The 25334-nt window shown below is 46.6% G+C and overlaps 1 long non-coding RNA gene across 1 annotated transcript in view; it reads right to left on the reverse strand.

Moving 5' to 3' along the window:
* LOC147709082 (uncharacterized) overlaps window positions 1–25334 on the reverse strand; it is a 46312-nt gene that overhangs the window by 17398 nt on the left and 3580 nt on the right. Inside the window, exons 2-3 of the long non-coding RNA XR_015296530.1 lie at window positions 22352–22464; window positions 19881–19960 (exon numbers count right to left, since the gene is read on the reverse strand). This is a non-coding gene — a long non-coding RNA (uncharacterized LOC147709082). The remainder of the gene's footprint in view (window positions 1–19880; window positions 19961–22351; window positions 22465–25334) is intronic.

The raw sequence follows: 25334 nt of genomic DNA on the forward strand, positions 1-25334 counted from the left end.
AGTATTTGTAAACCCCTGCTGAAACCAGCCATTTGTGGTTGGCATATATTGACTCTCAAAAGTACTTTTTTATTAATTTTGGGTAACAACTATGTTTATAAATAAAAAAAATTAAAAGTGTTTTTAAGTTTACTAAGCAGGCAACAGTGAAGACCACACCACTGGAATTGTTTTAAGGCTCAAAAAGAACTGTTATAAAAACCCCTATTAGTCATACTCCTCATATTGACTCCGGAAGGATGAAAAGCAATGTCCGCACAGTAGACTGAAATGTCTCACTAGCTTACCAAATACAAGAGTTTGGCAACACACATTTCACCTCACAATGCATAGAAAGCAGTCGGAATTGAAAAGCTTTACTGTGTGAGGTTTCATGTAGAATTGTTCTCTTGTTTTAGTCAATACCAGGTAAAATATATATTAGAAAGGCTGAGTGCTTATGCCCAGAGGGGGAGGCAGGCTGACCTTCGCTCTAGCATCTGTCATCGTAGAGAAGGGTTCCCAGTGCGCAGCTCTTCCCGGCTCTCCGGCGCACTAGTCTGCTCGGCTGTCATGAAATCACCCTTCCACTCACAGCCACATCCCGGTTTTGTTGCTTGCCTTACCTCTGTCACCTCCATTGTTTAATAAAATAGAATATTTCCTCGCCAAAGGCAGCAGTAGTCTGCCACGAGTATGCATTTCCTTTTCGCATCACGGGTTAGATCGGTCAGCCGGCGGCGGTCGGGCAGAAATGCTCACGCTGCCTGCACGCGCCGGTTCGCCCTCTGATTGGGTAATAAGGAACACCAATCAGAGAGCCGACTGGCGCGTGCAGGCAGCGTGATGAGGGGCTGCTTCTCTCCCAATGACGTCAGGGAGAGAAAGAAGACAAAAAAAACACCCCCGAATCTGGAAAAGACGGGGCTTGAACCGAGCGATGCCCCTCTCCTCCAAAGGCTGGCCTCCGTTTAGGAAGCCAGCCAATGGAGAAGAGGGGCGGGTTCAAGCCCCCTACACTAAGAAACATTAAATCTCGGAGCTCTGCCCACTGCTTACGCAGTGCGATGCAGTCCTCGACCTTAACATGATGCTCTGTCACAGACATGAGATACCTACAGGGTTTACCATTGCAAGGCCTCTAGTGAAATAGAGGCAATGTGCACTAGCCTCTAAAAATACCACGCATAGGCTCAAAACGTCCCGCATCCACCCAGAAAATGAAGTAATGGAGTAAGGGAATTGATGTAATGGATCTTGCATGCTGGAAACCAGGAACTATAAAATTACTTTCACTATCACAATCACTCACAGTTTATCTGTCGTTGCTTGGGAGTGGTGGTGTGTTTGAAGCTGGAGAGTGATCTTTGGAGTTTGCGGAGTTAGTGCGTTGTGTCTGCGGTCCCTGTTGTGTGCCGTTTCTCCATTTGTGTGTTTAGATTTTGTTGTCAACTGTACTGTAAAGTGTTGTGTTTTTGTCTTTTGGGGTAGTTTTTTATTTGGGGTATTAGGGTGTTTTTTGGGGTTTAGTTTGTGTTAGTAAGTGGGTGGGATAATGCTGGGCAAGAGATGTTGTAGGTCGATGAATTCCTAGGAGTTGGGAAATTTCTCTGGTTGGTGTGTCACTGCCTGCCATATATTCTGCAACATGGGGGGTCGTGTGATACGGGAGCACCATGTGAAGGCCCGGAAGCTGATGTGGGAGAACATCAGACCGTGAGACCGCACAAAGTAAGCATTGCTGGGCAGATTTTGTGGGCAGGGAGTCTGACCTGCTGCAGTACATGGTATTGTAGTTGGTAGATGAACATGTAAGTATATATATTGTTTAATTTTTCTTCTGGTGCACACTATTGCTTTGGTTTTTAGTTTTTGTTATGTGGCACAATGCCTTTTTATCACTCTGTGTCAGGCAATTCTATCAGACACTCCCTCAGTTGCTTCTTCTTGCTCTTTCGTGAGCCCTAATGTTTGTTGATTAATGTCATTTGCAAATTGATGTGCACTCTTTATTAAAATCAATATATTGATATAGTGCAGATTCCCCTGATGAAGAGCTTATGTGAAAATCTCGAAATGCATTGGGACATGTTAAGTTTTGTTGTCTATGCTGAATACAAGCTCTATTATTTGCAAACTTGTTTTAACTTTATCTGAGATTAACTTTATCTGCGATGATCTAGAATAAAGCAGATTACAATCAACTTCATGGTTTGAAGATTTGATTCTCAGCCTTGGATTCTTTGAAAAATTGTTTGGATTACTGTTGTTAACTCAACATTATAGCACAATTCCATGATTGTTTGGATGACGTTTTGTACACTTTAATGTGACTTATGGGTAGTGCACTGGGCCATACTGGATATATTGCTGGGTATTTTCTTTTCACTTTGAATTAGGTGACCTGCAGAGCCCCTTACCTAGTGCACACATGATTTCTAAAAGTTGATTTAAGCTTGTATAAATGACTAAATTTGTTTAAATTAGAGTCTCTGAGTGCATTCCAGCTGTGTATTTTTCACTGCTTGTTTAATTTTCTGCCTAGCAGCTATTTTTGCACAACACTTCATAATTTTAGATCTGTCACCATGTTGTTTGATGATATATTACATCTCACTGAAAATAGAGCTCAAACCAAAGTGTATTCAGCTTCTTAAGCAACTGACATTTATGGGCTCATTAGAGAAGTCAGGACATTTGACACCACTACAAGTCCTGTTCAGCAACAAATTCGTCAGTTGGAGTACTTAATGCGCAGAGAAATAAAGCAACGTCTGCATGCCACAACTCTGATCCAATATCATAAAGCTAGTCGCATACCTAGGGGGCTACGCCTCGCTATCAAACCCATGTTGTTTAAAATGAACAAGAAATTTATGGAGAAATGGTATGCAACAAGTGTTCTTTGGACTTGATTCTATTTATTGTTGAAGATCTTTCTCAGGTATTAGTGGGTCTAGAAACTGAAATCAAAGATCTTCAGGTGAATTTAGTGTCACAAATGGAAACTGATGTTTGGACAACAACACTAGAGGAAATCAATACGAAACTCGATATTTATGCTAAAGAGATTCATGAACGGAAGATCAGAAAATTCCGTCATGACACAATAGACTATAAGTTGGATGAAGTTTATTCTTGGGCCGAGGTATACGCCCAAAAACAGAGCTGGCACAAGCCAGGAACAACTTCATCTGAAGAGAGTCTAGCATCAGTCAGTGACACGCAGTTATCCAGTCCACCGGTGTCTTCCATAACTCAATTACCTGCTGGCGACATTGCCACAGCTGGTCCAAGCGCTGCCAAGGTGTCTTTTTTAGAGACCAGCTCTGCCGCAAACCAACCCCCAACGCAGGCACCAGTAGAACAAGCCAAACCCACAGAGGTCACCGATTCATCAAAAACAAGGACAACACGCCGAACAAAGAAACACTAGTTGTGAATATCTCCTCCAAGAAACTAACTGACAATCAAATTGCTGTCTTGAACAAGGGGAGTACATTCATACCCACCTTTCTAGCCAAAAGTCTTGATTCTCAGATTGCCTTGTACAAATTCACTGGAAAATTGCGGTTGAGATATTTTTTCTCAATCATAGTTACTGAACCGGAATCTACACAAGATAAGAATTATCTCGAATTCAAGCCCAAGAGTACTTTTGTCCCTCCTATTCCTATTTCTCATAAGATTATTGATTTATTTGAGACTTTGGTGAAGCAAGATTTAGCTAAATTACCAGCTGAAATTGAAGGAACTCCCAATTGATCAACAAGAGAGAGACTTGCACTGAAATCTTTTCAGTTGAATGACGTTTTACATTTCACTAAAGTGGATAAGGGTGGAGCATTAGTTGTGATGGACCGCCAAATTATAAGAACAAAATAGGTTTGATGCTATAGGATTCTTCCACCTATTTACCACTATCTGAGGATCCCACGGATGCTTTTTCAGCTCTGTTGGATTCTATTCTTGCACATGCGGTTGACATGAAATGGATCAGCACCATAGCTAGAGAGTATTTATTCACTCGTTTTCCCCGTAGACCGGGGCTGTACATGCTCCCAAAGATACACAAAAATGTGAGGGCCCGTCATTGAGACCTATAGTATCCGGGTCCGGATCAATACATGATCCGTTGGGTCATTATCTTGACGTTTTTCTCCAGCCTATTGTCCAAGGTAGTCCATCATGCCTACAAGACACGACTCACTTGTTAAACATTTTTCAAAACATTGATATCCCTGAGACGGGACAAATCTGGTTATGTACAATAGACGTTGTGTCTTCATACACATCCATTCCCCATCTCAAAGGTATTGAAGCCATTGAATGGGCTTTGCTGAGACAAGAGAGCATAAGGGTGAATTAAGTGTTCCTTCTTGAAATTCTTAATTTCTGTCTGTTTCACAGCTATTTTCAGTGGAAAGATCATTTTTTTCTCCAGGCCAATGGTACATCTATGGGCTTTTCGGGAGCTTCTAGTTATGCTAATATTGGAAGCTCTAAGGGACACAGGAGCTAATGTAACTGCTGTCAGCTCCCGGTTGGTGTCCAAAGAGCAGGTGGTCCCTCATGCATTCTACCCTGTAGTGTCAGCAGACAACTCAGATAGCCAATGTGAGGTGGCTCAGGTTCCCTTTGAGTGGGGAGGGGGGGTCTCAGGAACTCTTCAGGTAGCTGTGAGGCCCGTAGACTGTCTGTTGGGCAATGATTTGGAGAACTCCCTGTGGGCTATGGTGGAGAGGAGAGCTCACTTGCAAATGTTGGGTCTGCCTGAGTGGGCTTGTGCTACCACTAGGTCCATGGCAAGCTAAGAAGGATCTGAGACCTGAGAGTATGGCCCAGATCCCTGCCTTAGAGAGAAAAGGCAGGGGGCACGGGAAGCCAGCCCCCTTGGTTCCCACGTCCCAGGAGGGAGCAGACCCTGAGGGGGATGCCCTAGAGCCCACCGGGCAGCAGAGTACCAACCTGGGGGACCTACCTGAGCTGACCCATTGGCAGCAGAAAGGGGGGCCCACCAGGGAGGAGTTTTGTGAACAGCAAAGAGTTTGCCCTTCTCTTGAGGGTATGCGGCAACAGGCTGCAGCCCAAAGCAGGTGACCAGTCTGGTTCACATCTGATTTATTGGGAGAACGGTCTCCTGTATAGCGAGCCTAAGGCTGCTGAGCTGGGGTCAGCCTGTGTGCTGGTGGTGCCAGCATGCTTCAGAGCCTTCCAACTGGGGTTGGCTCATGACATTCCATTGGCAGGACATCTGGGGCAGACCAAGACCTTTGAGAGGCTGGTCACCCACATTTATTGGCCCTAGATGCGCAAGAGTTCAGACACTCATTGCAGGACATGTGAGACTTGCCAGGCAAGTAGGAAGAGTGGGGGGAGGATCAAGGCCCCACTCCAGCCCTTTTCAGTTGTTAGTACCCCATTCGAGCAAGTGGGCAGTGACATTATGGGGCCTCTGGATCCCAGGACAGCCATGGGCAACAGGTTTATCCTGGTCCTGGTGGACTATGCCACCCGGTACCCTAAAGCCATCCCACTCAGGACGGTGACGGCCCCCGTGGTGGGACGTGCACTGATGGGGATTTTCTCCCGTGTGCGGTTCCCCAGAGAGGTGGTGTCTGACAGGGGGACCAATTTCATCTCCCAGTACATGAAGTCTCTGTGGAGGGAGTGTGGGGTACCTTATAAGTTCACCACTTCTTACCACCCCCAAGGAAATGATCTGGTTGAAAGGTTCAACTGGATCTTGAAGGGCATGAATATTGGCCTAGAGAAGCCCCTGAGGGGTAAGTGGGACGTCCCCTTACCATGCTTGTTGTTTGCCTACCGTGAGGTGCCACAGAAGTCCTTAGGGTTCAGTCCCTTTGAACTGCTATATGGCCATCCGGTAAGAGGGCCTCTGAGTCTGGTCAAGGAAGGCTGGGAGCAATCTCCCAGGAAACCTCCCCAAGATGTATTCAACTACATCTTGGCCTTCCAGAACCAGACTTGGCGTTTCAGAAAAATTGCTGAGGCAAATCTGGAAGCCAGCCAGGAGGAAATGAAACACTGGCATGACCAGAACACCACTCTGGTTGAGTTTCAACCTGGTCAGAAGGTTTGGGTACTAGCCCCAGTGGAGCCTGGTGCGCTCCAAGATAAGTGGACTGGTTCCTTTGAGGTGCTGGAGTGCAAAAGTCCAGTTACCTACTTGGTGGACTTTCAGTCTCCCAGGAACCCCTTGCAGGTCCTGCATGTGAACCGCCTGAAGCCCCACTTTGCGAGGTCTGAAGTGGGCATGCTTCTTGCCACAGATGATGGAATGGAGGAGGAGAGTGAGCCTCTTCCTGACCTCCTGTGTGCAGGAGTAAAGGATGGGTCAGTGGAGGGTGTGGTCCTCTCCACCACACTGACCCCTGAGCAGCAGAGAGATTGTCACCAGTTACCAGGGTTCGATTCCCGGCACGGCAGGTTTCTGGACCAGGGTCAGCGGACTCGATAATTCTCTCGCCTCGGTGCCCACTCTGATCAGCGATCACACTCGGCAACTCTGGGCATTAGCTTGCCTCATCTTCACTAACGGCCCCACCAGACCGCCGGGGATGCCTGGTCTCACCCTGGAGATACCCATTAAGGGACCATCTCTCAGGGAAGCCAGGAAGGGTTTCGCAGCGGTCGAAGCGCCTTGGGACCCTCCGGGTAAGTAGTGCGCTATATAAATGCCTATACATTTACATTTATACATTTACTGACCGGGTCAGGGCCTACATTAAGGAGGAGGTCTCCAAAATGTTTGCCCTAGGGGTGATTGAGTCCTCTAGCAGCCCATGGTCCAGCCCCGTGGTCTTGGTACCAAAAGCTGCCGCGCCTGGTGCCACCCCTGAATTCAGATTCTGTGTGGACTACCGAGGTCTCAATTCGGTCACAAAGACCAACGCGCACCCCATCCCCAGTGCTGATGAGCTCATAGATCGGTTGGGGGCTGCCCGATACCTCAGCACGTTTGATCTAACATCTGGGTATATTGGCAGAGCGCCTTAACTGATGGGGTCAAGGAGAGGTCAGCATTCTCCACACCAGATGGGCACTACTAGTTCCGTGTGATGCCCTTTGGAATGAAGAATGCCCCTGCCACCTTTCAGAGGTTGGTCAACCAGGTGTTGGCTGGGCTGGAGGATTTCAGTGCCGCCTACCTGGATGACATTGCAGTGTTTAGTTCCTACTGGGAGGACCACTTGCGCCACCTCTGGGAAGTATTGATGGCACTGTGCAGAGCAGGCCTCACAATCAAGGCCAGTAAGTGCCAGATTGGGCAGGGTTCTGTGGTGTATTTGGGACACCAGGTGGGGAGTGGCCAGGTGGCACCCCTGCAGCCCAAGATGGAAACCATCCTGGCATGGGTGCCCCCCAGGACCCAGACCCAGGTGAGAGCCTTCCTGGGTCTCACGGGTTATTACAGGAGGTTTGTCAAGGGGTATGGCAACATTGTTGCCCCCTTGACTGAGCTGACTTCCAAGTAGCAGCCAAAGATTATGAACTGGACTGACATCTGTCAGAAAGCTTTTGATGCCCTCAAGACTGCCATGTGTACAGCACCTGTCCTCCAGGAGCCCACTTTTTCTAAGGAATTTCTTGTCCAGAAAGACGCTTCAGAGCATGGGGTGGGGGCTGTTCTGTCACAGATCAATTAGGAGGGACTAGACCAATCTGTAGCCTTCATTAGTTGGAGGTTACTTCCCCGGGAACAGAGGTGGAGTGCCATTGAGCGTGAGGCATTTACTGTGGTCTGGGCACTGAAGAAGCTGAGACCACACCTGTTTGGGACTCACTTCTGGGTTCAGACAGACCACAGGCCCCTCAGATGGCTGATGCAGATGAGGGGTCAGAATCCCAAGTTCTTGAGGTTGTCCATTTCCCTACAGGGTATGGATTTCACTGTGGAACACTGCCCTGACACAGAACAAGCCAATGCTGATGGTCTGTCCAGATTTTTCTGCCTTAGTGAAGAGAACCCCCAAGGAGATGGGTAGTTCTCAAATCAAATCAAATCAAACAAATTTGTAAAGCGCGCTACTCACCCGGTAGGGTCTCAAGGCACTGGGAGGAGGAGGGGAGATGCTACTGCTCGAACAGCCAGGTCTTGAGTTGTTTCCTGAAGGAGAGATGGTCCTGGGTCAGCCGTAGGTGGGTGGGGAGGGAGTTCCATGTCTTGGCCGCCAGGAAGGAGAAGGATCTTCCTCCGGCGGTGGCAGTGGCTTTGCGGATTCGTGGGACGGTGGCGAGGGCGAGGCTGGCGGATTAGAGCTGGCGGGTGGGTGTGTAGAATGTGAGGCGGCTGTTGAGGTATTTGGGGCCCATGTGGTGGAGAGCCTTGTGTGCATGGGTGAGGAGTCTGAACGTGATCCTCTTGCTGACGGGGAGCCAGTGCAGGTCTTTCAGGTGGGCAGAGATGTGGCTGTGCCGGGGGATGTCCAGGATGAGTCGTGCCGAAGCGTTCTGTATGCGCAGGAGTCTTTTCTGGAGTTTGGCGGTGGTTCCAGTGTAGAGGGTGTTCCCGTAGTCCAGTCGGCTGGTGACGAGGGCCTGGGTGACCGTCTTCCTGGTTTCGGTGGGGATCCACCGGAAGATCTTTCGGAGCATGCGCAGGGTGTTGAAACAGGTTGACGAGACGGCGTTCATCGTGAGAGAAGAGTCCAGGATGAAGCCCAGGTCGCGTGCCTAGCCCGTTGGCTTGGGAGTGGTGCCCAGGGCAGGGGGCCACCAGGAGTCATCCCAGGCAGAGGGGGATGGTCCCAGGATGAGGACTTCCGTCTTGTCTGAGTTCAGTTTCAGACGGCTGAGCTTCGTCCATTCCGCTACGTCTTTCATACCTTCCTGGAGGCTGGCTCTGGCGGTGGCGGGGTCGTTGGTGAGGGAGAGGATCAGCTGGGTGTCGTCAGCATAGGAGATGATGTTAAGGTTGTGTTGGCATGCGATGGCTGCAAGGGGGCTCATGTAGACGTTGAAGAGGGTGGGGCTGAACGAGGATCCTTGCAGAACGCCGCAGATGACTTCGGTGGCCACGGAACAGAACGGGGGAGGCGGACTCTCTGGGTTCTACCGGCGAGGAACGATATGATCCACTCCAAGGCCGTTCCTTGGATTCAAGTGTTGCTGAGGCACTGTATCAGTATGCGGTGGCATACGGTGTCGAAGGCTGCTGAGAGATCCAGGTGGATGAGGGCAGCTGTTTCCCCGTTGTCGATCAGGGACCTGATGTCGTCGGTAGCTGCGATGAGGGCGGTCTCAGTGCTGTGGTTTGCTCGGAAACCGGACTGCGAGGGGTCGAGGGATCCGTTTGCGGAAAGTTGTTTGTTGACGGTCTTCTCGATGACTTTGGCAGGGAAAGGGAGGAGCGAGATGGGGCGGAAGTTCTTGAGGTCTGTGGCGTCCGTGGTAGGTTTCTTCAGGAGGGCGCTGAGCTAGGCATGTTTCCAGCTCTCCGGGAAGGTGGTGGATGCGAAGGAGATGTTGATGATGTCTCAGAGTTGGGGTGCGATGATGGAGTCGGCTTTGTTAAAGATGTGGTGCGAACAGGGGTCGGTTGGGGAGCCGGAGTGGATGGTGGTTATCGTGCGGGTGGTGTCTTCGGTGCTGACCGAGGTCCAGGTGCAGAGGATGGTGGTGGGGGGCACTGGTTCGGTGGTTGGGTGCGTGGTCTGTGCGCCAAAGCTGTTGTGTATGTCGGCGATCTTGCAGTGAAAGAACGAGGCGAGTGAGTCGCAGAGGTCTTGCGAGGGTGTGATGTCGTTGTTGCAGGCGCTGGGGTTGGAGAGCTCTTTAACGATGCTGAAGAGTTCCTTGCTGTTGTGGGTGTTGTGGTCCAGTCGTTCTTCGAATGTTGTCCTTTTGGTGGTGCGGATCAGCTGGTGGTGTTTGCGGGTGGCGTTCTTGAGGGCTGTCATGTTTTCTGTTGTCTGGTCGTGGCGCCAGGCTTTCTCGAGGGTGCTGCAGGTTTTCTTGGAACCACGCGGCTTTCTTGCTGCCGTGTCTGCTGGGAGGGTTCTTCAGTGGTGCAAGGTCGTTGGCACAGTTGGTGAGCCACTGTGTGAGGTTGCGGGCTGCTTCGTTGGGGTCCGTTGTGTTGGAAGGAGGTTCTGGCTGAGGGAAGTGGTGAGCTGGTTGGCAGTGATCTTGCTCCAACTTCTGCGGGGAACCTGTTGCGGGTGGTGGTGGGTCGTGGTTCTCCTGAAGTTGAAGTGGACGCAGCTGTGATCTGTCCAGTGTAGTCCGGTGGAGTGGCTGAAGGTGATGTGCTTGCTGGCTGGAGGAGAAGTTGGGGTCAAGCGTGTGGCCGGCATAGTGGGTGGGGGTGTTCCCCAGTTGCTTGAGTCCGAGGTTGGCGAGGTTATCCAGCAGGGCGGCAGTGTTGCTGTCATTGTTGTTCTCCAGGTGGAAGTTGAGGTCCCCTAGGAGGATGTAGTCTGAGGAGGTTAGGGCGCGGACGGGCGCAGACGGGCTTGCCTTTGTCGCGGCTTCGGCGCACAATCGGCGCACCCGCTGCACATACGCCTGGACTCTGCCATAAATGGCGAAGTGGGAGGGAGGAGCAGCTGGGAGGCGGGAGCGGGGTGGCGAATGGGGCAGCGGGGGGGCAGAGCCGCAGGGACGCAGCGGCGGGAAGGAGGGCCGGGGGTCAGCGGGGGGGTCCCAGAAGGACGGGCACGATCACGGGGGCACACGGGCACAGAGGAATAAAACGGCAACAATCACAGGGGCACACGGGCACCGAGGAATAAAATGGCAACAATCAGGGGGGCACACGGGCACAGAGGAATAAAATGGCAACAATCACTGGGGCACACAGGCACAGAGGAATAAAATGGCAACAATCACGGGGGCACACGGGCACAGAGGCACAGAGGAATAAAATGGCAACAGTCACGGGGGCACAAGGGCACAGAGGAATGAAAAGGCAACAATCACGGGGGCACACGGGCACAGAGGAATAAAAAGGCAACAATCACGGGGGCACACGGGCACAGAGGAATAAAAAGGCAGCAGCAGGGCACAGGGGAACCAGAGACAGAGGCACAAGGGCGGCAGGCCCGGGAGAGCTTACCGGGCATCAGCAGCAGCAAGGGCACAGTGCGGGCAGCTGCACAGGAGGATCGTGCGGCGGCTGGGGGGGCGACCTACCTGCTGGTAGTTCTCCCCACATTACAGCTGGGGGGGACACGTGTTAGACCCGGCACCATTGGCGTGGGTCTCCCTTCCATTTTTCGCTGTTGTCTCCTCTGTTTTTGCTGGTGTTAGATGCTCTGGGCGTTGTGTCACTGCCATTCAGTGCCACAGCGCAAATGCTTTCTGTGTAAAGATGACTGTGAATTGGTATATCCCTGATTGGCTTATTTGGTTTACCTGTTAGTCCCTAGTAGTGTGGCCTGTGTGTGCCCAGGGCTGGTAACCCAAATGCTGCTGGTGGGCCTGCAGCGCTGGTTTGCGCCCCCCACAGAAGCAGCTTGTAAAGTGTTCCTCAGACCTGCCACTGCAGTGTCTGCGCGCAGTCCAGAAGTGCCATCTTGGCTGTGAAGTGCCCACACTTCCCAGCCCCTGAACCTTCCCTTAGCATCATGTCAGTCACCCCTATGGTGGGTGCATTGTGGGTGTAAGGTAGGACATGGCTTTAAATGTGTAGCATGTCCTGGTAGTGAATCACCCTCCATTTTGTTTTTCACTGCTGCAAGGCTACCTGTTTTCCGTAAGCTAGAATGGGCAGACTGGCTATTACAGCTTATAGTCCTAACTGTCCCAAGGAACATGGTAGAAATTCGAGTTTAGTATGCCTGAGCTCAGAACAATAAAATACATCTTTTAGCAAAGTTGGTTTTAATATTATGTGTTTGAAAATACCACTTTTAGAAAGTAGGCATTTTCTTACCTAAGCCTTCCAGTGTTCTCTGCTGTTATGTGTATTAACTTTCTAGGTTTAGAGGGCCAAGGCAGGCTGAATCAGACCTGGGTTGCCAATGGTGCCAGGTCTAACACTTATTATCTGGCATGGGTCATGTAGTGACTTAGAATCGCAGATCCTTAAGTTGAATGCCATCAACCCTAGAATTCAATTTACTTTTCAGATTGAATCCCAACACATAGCTTTCCTGGACGTTTTGCTTAAACTTTCAGGCACCACTATTGAGACCACAGTTTTTCAAAAACCACTGATCGCAACAACGCCTTACTATACCAGAGCTTCCACCCTTGGCCTTTGAAACGTCATCTTCCTTTCGCTCAGTTTTTGAGAATTAGGCACATCACTTCTGACTCTGAGTTAGGTTTGCAGACTATTCAGGACTCTAAACAGAAGTTTTTAAGCAGAGTTTATCCTCAACGGGTAGTAGATCAGGCTGAAACTAGATCATTAGCATTACATCGTGAGGACCTGTTAAAAAAGAAAATTATGCATCCTTCCCCAGCTAGAGTAGTGTTTGTTTCCACATTTTCAACCAATTCCAACCTTGTGAAAAAGTATTTTGCAAAGATGGGCTTTGCTCAAATCTGAATCTGATTTTAAAGGAATGTTTTCAAGTCCGCAGTTATTTGCATACAAGAGGTCACATAATTTGAAAGAAATGTTAAATCAATCTATAGACAATGTTAAAGTTCCATACAAAGGCATGTCTAAATGCATGAACTGTTCGCAGTGTAACAATGTCATCACTGGCAAGAGTCTATCATACCCTCGATCAGGCAAGAAAATTTCCCTAAATTTTAATGCTAACTGCAATAGTCACCATGTCATTTATTTCATCAAATGTCCGTGTGATTTGTATTATGTAGGAAAGACGGAGAGGGTTCTCCGTACCTGTATTACTGAACAGAAAAGCAGGATCAGGACCAAAACGATGATTTCGCCATTAGCACAACATTGGTTAGTTGAAAAACATACTATTGCACAGCTAAGATTCGGGGTTCTTGAGATTGTTGAGACTCGTTCAAATAGAGATATGTCAAAAGTTATATCTTAACGTGAGTCGTACTGGACCTGGTTTATGCAAACATTGTCTCCAAAAGGGTTGAATGATAAATATGAATTGTCATGTTTTTTATAACTTCTGGTAGTACACCATTGTATTTGTGGTTAGTTTTACTCCACCCCAGTGGCTCCATTTTAGACAGGTTCATTATGTAATAGATCAGGCTGCAATTCTTTTGCTTTATTTTTGTGACTGTCATGTATTTGCCTACACTGTTCATTGTTCTTCTTCATGTGTTTACTATTTTGTAACCCTGTGACTATGGATGTCACTAATCTGTCAATACTGTCATTGTTCCTCTCCAAGAGCTTATTATATTCGAGATGAGGTTTTATAATTCATTTTTGTGGTTGTTAATTTGTTTACACTGTTGCTTCTTTATATTTTTGTCCTCTTTTACTTTCCATTTGCTAATGTTCATCACGTTCACACTTTATTTCCTTTTTTACTTTATTCATGTCACGTATCAGGGGTGGTAGTCGTTTTTTGTTTTCAGGTTCTTTCACGTTCACAGTCCTATTTTTATGCTTATGATCTTCCTCTCCGTCACGCACTGAGCTCACTCGTTGGAGCCGGCGTTCTCCGTGTTGTAGTTCAATGCCAGCTGCTTCACTGCTTCTGTTGAGTTCATGGTCTTTCAGCTCTATTCACAATGTGTAACATTGAGTGCGAGGCATGATTTTCATTACAGCTCCATTTTTTAGGTGCTGTCACGTTATCTACTGAGTCAGCTTGCGGGTAGTCACTTCTTTTAAGGTAAGCGCCGAAGTGCCTTGTCGGCGTTCTTCTGTTGTTCCGCTTTCATGATACACATTGCAGCATTTGTTTGTTTTTTCGGCAGAGAATACCGGTTTTCCGCTGAGTTCTGTTTTTGCTTTGAGTGTTAGCACTCAAGCATCTAAGGTATGACGTATATCCTTCACGTCTTCACTCTCTTGTCTTCCCACACCTGTTGCAATTGTCACTAATGTCACGCATTATTGTTCAAGCATCAGGTCACATTCAATCACTAAGGCTCGCTTCTTGGTAATCATTTTTCTTCTGGTGCACACTATTCCTTTGGTTTTTAACACTCTGTGTCAGGCAATTCTATTCGCCATTCCCTCAGTTGCTTCTTCTTGCTCTCTCATGAGCCCTAATGTTTGTTGATTAATGTCATTTGCAAATTGCTGTACACTCTTTATTAAAATCAATATATTGATATATTGCAGATTCCCCTGATGAAGGGCTTATGTGAAATGCCTGAAATGCATTGGGACATGTTAAGTTTTGTTGTCGTATGCTGATTACAAGCTGTATTGTTTGCCAACTTTTTTTAACTTTATCTGCGATGATCAAGAATAAAGCAGATTACAATCAACTTCATGGTTTGAAGATTTCATTCTCAGCCTAGGATTCTTTGAAAAATTGTTTGGATTACTGTTGTTAACTCAAGATTACAGTACAATTCCATGATTGTTTGGATGACGTTTTGTACACTTTAATGTGACTTGTGGGTAGTGCACTGGGCACTTCTGGATACATTGCTGGGTATTTTCTTTTCACTTTGAATTAGATGGCCTGCAGAGCCCCTTACCTGGTGCACACATGATTTCTTAAAGTTGATTTAAACTTGTATAAACGACTACATTTATTTAAATTAGAATCTCTGAGTGCATTCCGGCTGCGTATTTTTCACTCTTTTAGAAAGTTGCCATTTTGTCGGCCCTATGCCCTTTTCTGTCTAAAGCCTGGCCTGAGTCGCATGACTGGGTGTAACGGATAATTACACTTTGTGAATTCTTTCCAGACAGTCACAGAATCAAGGGATTAGGTGTGCCTGAATAGGCCATCTTCTGGCAGAATGGGGTTGTGGAGCTGAGGACAGCCCCACATACAACTGAATAGCCTGTGCCATGCCTTCACACAAGATCTTCAACTGTCCCTGGACCACCAGAGTGGATCACAAGGGCAGTTTGCTGGCCTCCTGTTTAACCCCTTTACTGCTAAGGCTATTTTACTAATCTCATATAATTTCCATTGAAATCAATGGAAAGTCCATGACGAGTTACCCTTGTCATTAGCAGCCAAGAGGTTAAAGCCACAGGGACACAAAAGGATTCCTCCATCTTGAACTCACCCATGGACCTAACCTGAGTAAGTCCTAACCCTCCAAGTGGTTACAGTCCAGTCTTGGACCCTTTGAAGTGGTGCTAAAGGTAGACCTCAGACAGCAAAAGGACAAAAACGATGACTGAGAATATCCAAATGAAGCAGGAATGATGCACACTAAGGATCAAGCACAAAGTGTTGAGGTGCAATGACTAAGCTGGCCTGACCTCCTAATATAGGGCAGGGAACTCAGGATGTTATAAGACAGCCATCTTGGATTGGGATAAGGTAATGAAGGAATAGTCTGAGGTGGCCATCTTGGTGTGGGCAGTATTAGATTTCGGGATCCCAACCAGGGAATCCGGGGAAGAGGAAAGCATGAAGGACTGGAGGCGAAGTTGGCATCCGCCATCAATAATCTGTGCCATGATGGAGGCAGGGGCATGACAGCACAGGCAGATCAGCTGCCACAAGGTATATGTAGGCAAGCAGCATGGCGACCCACTGGTGAGCTGCTTGGGCTGCCCACCAGCCTCCAGCAGCATGGCTCACCCGCCCAGAAGGATTCCCGGCATCAGAGCTGGGTGGGATGCTGGTGGTGATACCACACCCATGCCTGTTGTGGGCACACCCTTTCAGAGGGAGGTTTTTTTATATCTATAGAAGGACAACCCAATATGCCAACAGGACCTGGGTAAATATGTATATCAATCTGTACAAAAAGTCGTATGAGACTTATTCAAATCCAGAGAATTCATCCAAAGGTATTAAGGCTCTTTAATCTACTTAATCACATTTGGTGCAAACTTAATTCCATACAAAGACAATAATGAAGCATAAGTACAGATTAATCAATAATGATAAATAATTGTGCTGGACAAAGAGAATTTCTGTCATACATATATTGTATACTTACATGTATAAACAAATATCGACATGGTGGGAAAAAGTGAATCAGTAGTGCAGACGACGCAGTGCACACAAATGGACATCAATCACTACACAAAGAGACTGTACATTCCCCAATGGTTGTATACACTTTCAAGTTTTCAAAGATATGGTGAAACTTCCATATAATTGGCAAGCGCCTCTCCTCATTGCAAGTTTCAACTAATTTGTTTTTTTTTTGTTGACATTTTATCCCCAATAACTTTGAGGGGTCTCCTCAGGACATTGTCATCCAACTGCCATACTATAAAAGTGGAAAACAAAAAGCGGAAGGAACCTGAGTGCCAGCACTATCCACAATTAAACTGTTTAGGAGAACCAGCTGGGTGGTGACTACCACTCTAATCATAGGCTCCCCACCCTGGTGTCAACACTGCCAACCTGTCCTTCCATCATTCTAGGAAAGAATCAAAAGAGGCCAATAGTTACCCTACAATATTGCAACACATGCTCCAAATGCATCAATTCACCCCTGTAAGAAGCAATCCAACTAATGGGAAGCCTAGTGTGGGCCGCTTAGAGGACCGCAATACATGTCAGACATCCACTCTGGTGGTGTACTAAATATTTAATAGAATACACCCACGCTGCTGTACACTAAAATATACTTGGGTAGACAAACAATATACCATGTGATACTCCAATCAAACCATAGTGCTCAAAAACCTGTGACATAATACTAGTGTTCAAATACCTGTGATATTTTTATTTTATTTTATTTAATGCGATTTTCTATAGCACGAACATTACCCGAGGGTGTCAGAGCGCTTTACAAAAGAACCAGTTGCGATACATAAGGACTTAGGATTACATGAGTTATATAAAAGATACAAACAGGGCAAAAAAGGCATTGCTGCAGTGTAAAAGGCTTACAATATCTGAGGAAATCAAGGTTAGGCCAGTATTTCCCTCGCACATGGATATCGCCATTTCATCAAGACAATATAAAGCAAATAAGTAGGGGTGGGCGGAATTTGCTTAATTCACTTTCGCAAACTATCGCGAAAATGCTAAAAATATTCGCAAACACGCGGAAATATCATGAAGACGCTGAAGTTTTTTCCCTCCCGTTCGCGGTATTATCTGCGTGATCACGGCTCGCCAACTTACCCATACAGTTGCTCAAGGGCACGGCCATCTTGTTTTCACCTGTCCCGCCCGCGATGCTTACTTCCTGTTCCGGGTCACGCATTGCATGCTTGCGTCCGTTCGCGGTACTTATTTCCTGTTCGCAAACGCTTTTCCTTGTTCGCGCCGCTTTTTGTGTGCTTGGGGAGAAAATATTGCGCAAACTTGCGCACATGGTCGCAATGGGCTCGGCCATCTTGTTTTTCACTCTATTGCATGGTTCTGGGCCCCTGATTTTCAATCCTCCCTGTATCTTTACAATCCTTTGTTTCAAGCCACTTTTTTAAAATCTTTTTTGTTTACTATCTCTCTATTTTCTTGCTTCTATATTTTTGGTTTTTGACTACTTTTTTGTGTTTTTTTAGCTACTCTTTCACTCTTTTTCTATTGCCTGCTATTTCCTTTACTTACTTTTTAAATTTTATTACCTTTTCTTTCCCGCCCGTCTCTCTCTCCCCAGAACCATGCCGAAGGGTAGGGCTATCCGCAGCCAGAGCCTCGACTGCCTTCCTTGCGGAAGGCGGCGCCCACATGGGGTGCAAGCACGGCCCTTATTTGGGGAGGTGGAGTTGGCTGCACTTATCTTCTTGGTACAGCACCACCTCCCCTCAACCCTCGCAGCAGGTGACAGGCCTGGGTCCGGGTCCGGGTTCCGGGAGCGTCGACAGCGCTGGGGGAAGGTGCGCCCGGCAGTGTTCCACTGCTCTGTGGTCCGGCGCACCAATGCACAATTGAAGCACCGGTGGTCTGACATCCTGGACCTTGAGCGGGACCTGCTGGACCTGCTAGGAGTGGAGGTCCCGGGTCTCGGTGAGTAACTATTTAATTATTACTACTTTGTGTCTGTTATTCTGCTCTATTATATATTACGAATATCTTTTTTTCTTCCAACCAGCTAGAATGTTGCTGCTTACATTCCAGGTTAATTAGGTTTAAAAGTCTTCTGTGATTGTTATGACACAGGTGCTCCTCTGCGCTACTACTAATCTTACTTGTTTGCAACTGTGTGTTTGCGCTCGCTTAGCGTGATTATGTTGGGGTTTATTTTAGAGAAATTAAGTTACATAATGCTATAGTGACTCTAGTCCTTACTTTGTCCTGTCACTAAGAGATAGGGGCGGATTGATACTTAGGTTTAGTTACTTTGTATGAGTTTGTAATTTTTTAGTGGTATGCGTGATGCCCCCTCAGTTACATCATGTGCTGCTAGTACCCCAGTCTTTAATAAACCTTTTCTAGTGTGTTCAATGAGTGGTGGTAATAGGCTTAGCACTAGCAGAACATCAGCATCAATCAATCAACCCAAAATTTGGTGTATACAAAAAATGTAGTCATGTGTCCTCCATTTGACCTTATGCCTTGTTGAGGACTAAAAGAAGTGGAAATGCATACTTAATGTACGATTGGCACGCCTGGAATAGGTGGGCTAGGTCTTGTGGTACGTCGTACTTATGCTTAGTTAGTATTCTGGAATCAGAATAGATTAGTGTTGATAAATAGGAAGTAGTCGATCCGCGAATCCCCCGATACTACTTGTTGACCAGATGAGATCGGTCAATTTAGTTATTGCAATTGTTGTTTACATAAGTGTTTTTTGATCGTTCTTTAAAAGTATTTTATTTGTTTGATACCATCCATCAATGTTTGTCTATTTCTTATATCTTTCCTGTTCAGCACCCAGGGCCAGGCAGACAGGGAGTGAGACTCAGTCGGTGGGAGAACAAGAACACCAGGAGGACACCAACGAGGGCTCCTCTGCTGGCCCTAGTAAGTCTTCTTGTTTTTAATAATAATTCTTATTCAATAACTTTTACTGCACCACATTTTTCCCGAACTATTGTTTCAGTTTCCTAATGCTATTTTTTACCAACAATTATCCTTTGATCTGTACTGTTTCAAAAATCTTGTTATCCCTGCCTCTGCTATGATGACTCTCTGTACTACTACTACTACTACTACTATTAGTCTGTCTGTACTGTAGTAGCTAAGCTTGCCCAGTTGGCCACTCTTTATTTAAAAGGTTGTAAATAAAACTCAGATTCACCAGTAGCTCTAGCCATTGAGTCCAGTCCTTTGGGTCGTCCTCTTGTACTACTTCTAGTCTTATTGATCTTGAGTCTTTGTTAATCTTGAGGCCTTGACAATTCACACCAACAAATGCCCAAGCAGATTTATTACTATTTTGATATGATAGGACATACTACTACTGTTGTAGGGATGTTGCACATACAGACCTTTGCACAAGAAAATAGGATGTTAGTGATGGTAGGTTGGACCTTCCTCACTCACCTCAATCAGAAGTTCAGAATCAGAACCCACCACAATCCCCTGCCCGACTAGTTATAGTAGTGTCTTGTCATAACTATTAGCTCTCCGAACCCTCCCCCCGAGATACCCAACAAGTAGACAACCCAGAACATAACACACCCAACCTCTCAGTCGTGGAAGCAATGCACATGCTTCCTTTAATTTGCTCACTCGTGTAAGTCCACACCAAATACCACCAAGTCTATGTAAGTTCAAAATGTTTATTGACAAGCTCTGTACATTGTTCTATTATAATGCAGCAGCAACAGGAAAATCAATAACATTAAAACAATAGATATTGTTACACTTACTTACAGTTGTTAATTAAATCATGATAACTGAACAGTGGTGGAAGCACCACCCATCCCCTAGGTAGGAATTTAGTTTATATAAATTTATAAATGAGGATGTCTGAGTGAAGGGACCCCTCACCTTAGAAGAACCTAGTACTGGTAGTTGTTGCATCATCATAAGCTCTGCAAAGCTCTGGTTCGTAGAAGGGAATCTTCCATCTGTAATGTGAAAAATTAAATGGTGCGCGTTAGTATATTGCAAGCATTTCTCAGCCATGCCAAAAAGTGTAGCATTTATGGATAAGCAATATGGACTAACAGTACACCAGAACTTCATAAAAAAGTGGCTTGTTAATGTTTTGGGTAACTGCTTGTACGCAGCGCTTAGACAGTAGCAATGTGAGGTCATGCGGGCTCAAAGGTGTCTTATACAACAAGCTGCAAGGTAACGTCACATGTGCAAAAATAAAAGACACAAAGGTAAAATGGTTGCATGGCTCAGGCTAACTAAGCAAAAGCTAGAATGACCCTAGGGACCATATATAACTGATTTGTACTAGTGATGTATGTTATATACTATTAACTAATTTTTCAATCTTGCTACTGACCAATAGGTGGAGGTGTATATGACGCCTAAAAAAGGTGTAATGTTTTCTAGGCGCACTACCAACCACGACCACCATTGCCGGGGCCAGCCAAGGCGACATGGAGGGAGAGGATGCGGCAGTTGCCGAGGAAACCGATGGAGCGGTAGGGGGAGTGCCAGCACCAGTGGCGGGCGGTGGTAAGTTAGATTCATAATCCTTAACTATTGTTGACATTACACTCACTGCAAGGGAGTACTGTATATATACTGTACTGGTGAGACTTAGGGCCCCATTAGGATGGCGGGCGGATTGCCCATGCCGGGACGGCGGTAGTCACGGCCGACCCCGCAGGGGCAAACCTCCCACCATGCCTGTAGAAAAGACCCCGCCATATTACGGCGTGGGGTCCGCGGCGGATAGAAACTGTCCACCGATTTTCCGCACAGTCGACATGCCTACCGGGCGGAAAAGGTTTCAATATGGTGGCGGTGTCTGAACACATCGCCAGCCATATAATCTGCATTTTGGAATGCCTTTCTGTGGTGGCATTGCCGCCATGGAAAGGCATGCAGAGTATGCTTGGGGTGCCCGTTGCGGTCCCCCATGGAGGGTACCTGCCTTTCAAAGCACAATGTGGCAGGCTCCGCGCAGGGCCTGTCACCTTGTGCTTGGAAAAGCACAACGTGTATTTTTAGCATTGCGGCGGGCGGGAATTTTCGCACCGCCCCACAATGTTAAAAATACTGGATGCGCCCGCCACTGTGGCGGGCGCATCCTAATTGTCCTCACAGGACCCCCGCCCTTATGGCGGGTGGTCCCGTTTTAGCGTGAGGATGGCAGACGAACTTTGTCCACCCACCATCCGATGTCCTAAGTAAGTAGGTAAGTAGATGTCCTAAGTAGGTAAGTTGTTGTGAACGTTTGAAGAGTGAAGATACCCTTTAATTGGCATAGGGGCGGGAGTATTGAGTAACCAATGGCCTCATCTATCTGTGAATTTTCAACTCCGCTTTGAAAATTTTATGGAGAACACTAAAAGTCAGATCAGATCACCTGGTGTTCAACTAAAAGTGAAAGACGGGTGGAAGGAAGAAGGATGGGCGAGATTTTTTAAATGTTATGTACTGTGCTTTATAGTGCTACCATGCAACTATGTGTATAATTAACTTGTCTTATTGTTTTTCTAAGAGTATATATTACAATTGTCTTGTTTTTTCTTTTTGATATACAGCTACTCCTTCCAAGGTTGATCGGAAGGAGTTGGCCGCCAAGGCACGGCCCCGTAAACTGGAGGCAATCCAGCGGGAATATCGGCGGCTGGTGGTCTTGGCAGAGGAGGAGACTGCTGCAGCACTTGAAGCCTCCTCCAGTGCCCCGGGCCCCAGTCACCGCCCTCCAGCGGTACGGCGCCACCGTCTGGTGGCCGCCAGCAGCCGCCATACCATCTCGGGTCCCCCCCCACTGTTGCTATAACTGCCGCACTCTCAAGCGCCGTGTCACCTGTTTAGAGGAGCAGATGCATGTCGTCCTCCAATCCTGCCATTCCTCTTAGAGTCCCTGTCTTATGCCCCTTTTTTAATTCTTACTTGGGTGGGTGGGAATTGGGCGTTGGGGATTTTTGGACATTTGGACTTCAGTTTCTTAAGGACATTGGTTGGGGTTAGGGAGGGGGGTGGGTCAGCTTTTGTAGGTTTTAGATAGTTTATTTTTGTTTTGGTAAATTAAATCTATATTTATACTATACATGCAATGTTGTTAATGTTTTGTAGGTGGGGTTACTGTTTTACATCACACTGTTTCCTTGCTGGTGCAGGTCCGCTCATAGCCAGTGTTTGATTTAAATATTTGGTGACTGTGTAAGACACAAACAGATAGATGCGACACCCCTCACTGAGCGAGTTGTCCTACCAATACTTTGTCTCTCTCTTCTAGTCTATGCATTCTTTATTTGGACTCAAAGGGGTGTGTGAATTAATTGAAAACATGTCCATTATTAATTATGCCTCCCCCAAACTTCTCTTACCTTTGCTTGATGTTTAACTTAGGCACAGCGAAGGCTGCATGGTGAAGATGGTTTCCTTTTTCTAAAATCCCATGATTGGGGTGGTGGTGGTAGTATAGTAGTAGTAGTAGACACTGGCAGGGCAGCAGCATTTGCAAAAAAAGAAAATGAGACAGTCAGTTGTTTTTGAGAGACTGTTCGAGGAGTAGTAGAATGAAGTACAGTACAGAACTTACTGAGCAACAATAATATGCTAAAATATTTTACAACAAAACATAATGGTGGTGGGGATAGCCTACTAGACAGAGTTACAAACTATAGTTGTGTCGAGTCACTTGACTAGGCCTACAGCGTAACAGTTAGTGCTGTGTATGAGGAATGACAACAAATCCAATCAATGCCGACAATTAATGCTGAGGTATATGTTCCTTTGTTAAATAAAAATCACCTCTAAAATATAATGCTCATGGGTGGGCATGCAGAAGAAGATCATCGCTCTGCCTTGAAATTGAAGTACTGTTGCTTTAGCCACATCCGCCCCAGCAAGCGTGTGATTAATTATTGGTGTACATTTAATTTAGTCACACCTCAATAAGTCACACAGCCCGGGGGAAGAGGGTTAGGGTTTGTTGAATGGATGGGAAGGGGGTTTGGGGAAAGGTTTGACAGTGAAAAACAGTACGCATGGACAAACAAACAACAATCTTTGAAGACTACCATATCCATATCAATATGTTAACACCTTAGCTGCTTCGCAAATATCCCTCCCCAGTGCTGCGCTGTCCATTGGAACTAGTGCTGAATGGACGTCCAATGGTCGTGCGCAGCACTGGGGAGGTAGCGCTCGTGACGACCGTTGGCCGTCAGCAGCGCTTAAGAGGTTAAAGGAGAAAAAGGAAATGCATGCATGATGAGCCTTGGCCCCTACATATGTAGAAGGCACATAGCGCCCTGCATGTCAACCAGGTTCAGGATGTCATGCTCTGTCCCTATTTGTATGGGCCTTAGCCTGTCACTACAGTCTCCAACTTACTCCACATGTTCTGTAAGTGACTGAAGCTTGCACCTCTATTGCCTAACTTACAACTTTGCTTACAACATACAGCTATTGTTTACAACATACAGCTATGCCATCTTTCTAAATGCAAAAGAAACAATTGATGGACGGAATGCTGGACAATGCAAACATTCACCCCCATTCACAAGGATATGGATTTAATCCATCTTTCTTTTGCTCACCACAGCACCCAAGTTTGGACCCAGCCATATGCAAAACAATCTTGACGCTGTTCCTCGTGGGAACAGTCTGGCCCGAACTGAAAAGCCAGGTCCTCCCTGGACCGGAAACAAGCCTCCTGGGACCGGTTTCAGGGCATCACCCTTCTTCAGCTAGGCTAGCTTGAATCCAGTGGTGTAGTGAGCACTGGACCCATGTCTGGGCATACCCTTTCCACTTAGGGCGACATATGCAAAAGAAACAATTGATGGACAGAGTGCTGGACAATGCAAACATTCACCCCCAGTCACAAGGATCTGGGTTTAATCCATCATTCTTTTGCTCACCACAACACCCCAGTTTAGAGCCAGCCATATGCAAATAAGTCTTGACCTTGTTTCTCGTGGGAACAGTCCAGTCGAACTGCCAAGCCTGGTCCTTCCTGGACCGGAAACAAGAATCCAGGGACCAGTTTTAGGGCATCACCCTTCTTCAGCCAGGCTAGCTTGAATCCAGTGGTGTAGTGAGCACGGGACCCACGTCTGGGCATACCCTTCCCACTTAGGGTGACAAATGCAAAAGAGTGGACTGGCCTTGCTGGGCAATCAGGCCTGACAGGTCAGTGTATGGGCCCGTTTTTGGCTGATTGTGGGCCTGTTTTACTGTTTTGTAGGCTTGTTTTACTGTTCATTTCCCCAATACTGAAATAAATATTGCCTGCAGCAAGCGCAAATAAATGCAGTCTGCCATGTAGTGTTAAACACTTATACAGCATTTCTTAACAAGTTCAAAACTGTCCCAATTTGCTAACATTGGTCGCTTTTTTTAGCTTTCTAATGCACTAATGGGGACCACAACTATTTTGGTGCCTAGGTGTATTTTTTGTCCAAGTCTGACCCTGCCTGGCTCTACTCGGCTATTCTGGTCAAATCACTTAATTTCTCGTGCCTATAAAAATGAATGTGCCCTTGTGTAATATAACTGGTGCTCATGTAAAGCTCTCCAATACCTTTCGGTCGAATTCCCACTATATATAACTGCAAAAAAAATGCCTACATCAGAATCAGGCGGAGTTTACTTGAACAGTAGGGCTACATTTACGAGATACAACACTGGATAACAAGATGGCAGTGCATTTCAACTGTGAGTTAATTTGTATCAACTAGGACGTAACTGAAAATTAGACATTCAAGATATTTAAAGATATAGCGAGCCTACTCTACTATTGCTAGAACTGTCGCTCTTCTTTTTCGGGTGAGCAACCTTTGCGCTGCTGCTGCTTGCGATATATCTCTTTTTGTGTGTGTGCATGGGTACTTTGCATTGCTTCTGCAGCTACAGTAAGTATTTTGCGCACATACACTGCTTCCTGAGGACAATTAGTTGTGAATCTATTATTCCTGCACTGCTTCTCCCCATGCTGCACCTGTCGTGCCATAGCTTGCATTGCTGATGGGTATAATGCCTGCTCCGTATATCACTCCGAAGTCTGATAAAACCTTTTTACAATATATTAGTTACAAAGATTAGCATTGTGAATGTTTGCTTTTCAAATGGATTTAAGGAGAGAGGAAGGAGCATAATGGCCAGAGTTGCTGACTTTGGAGCTGACTTTGGAGCTAGGGAACCAGATTCGAGTCTCTGGCTAGGCTCAACATCCTGTGATTCTGAGCAAATCAGTGGTAGAAATTTAACTCAGTCTGTTCCCCTACTTCTTTATTTTAAAAATGCGTCCCAGGATGGCAGGGATGATCTGAATGTAAATAGTATTGCGTGATGGTCCAGCCC

The sequence above is a fragment of the Lissotriton vulgaris genome, chromosome 6 (assembly GCF_964263255.1).
Source record: "Lissotriton vulgaris chromosome 6, aLisVul1.2, whole genome shotgun sequence".
Lineage (NCBI taxonomy): Eukaryota > Metazoa > Chordata > Amphibia > Caudata > Salamandridae > Lissotriton > Lissotriton vulgaris.